The following is a 263-nucleotide window of genomic DNA, read 5'->3' as shown; positions in this document are numbered from 1 at the left end:
TCTCAAATTATCCATAGGAGATTTATCCACATACTCAATAAGAAAAATATTTCTAATTATATCCAACCATTCTTAATATGAATGAGAATTATGCAGGGGCGCAAGATTGCCAAGACTTTTCTGCCAAACAATTCCTTTTGACTTAAGAAAGAACAGGCAGCTGCATTGTTTCCATAGCTCTCCATATAAAAGAGCCCTTGGAATGAGGCTGACTGGCCTGCTTTAAAAAGCTCAAGGTAAGTGGGAACAGGGAACGGGCTTTC

Source organism: Leopardus geoffroyi, chromosome E1, assembly GCF_018350155.1.
Source record: "Leopardus geoffroyi isolate Oge1 chromosome E1, O.geoffroyi_Oge1_pat1.0, whole genome shotgun sequence".
NCBI lineage: Eukaryota > Metazoa > Chordata > Mammalia > Carnivora > Felidae > Leopardus > Leopardus geoffroyi.
Note: the sequence above shows the minus strand (reverse complement) of the source record.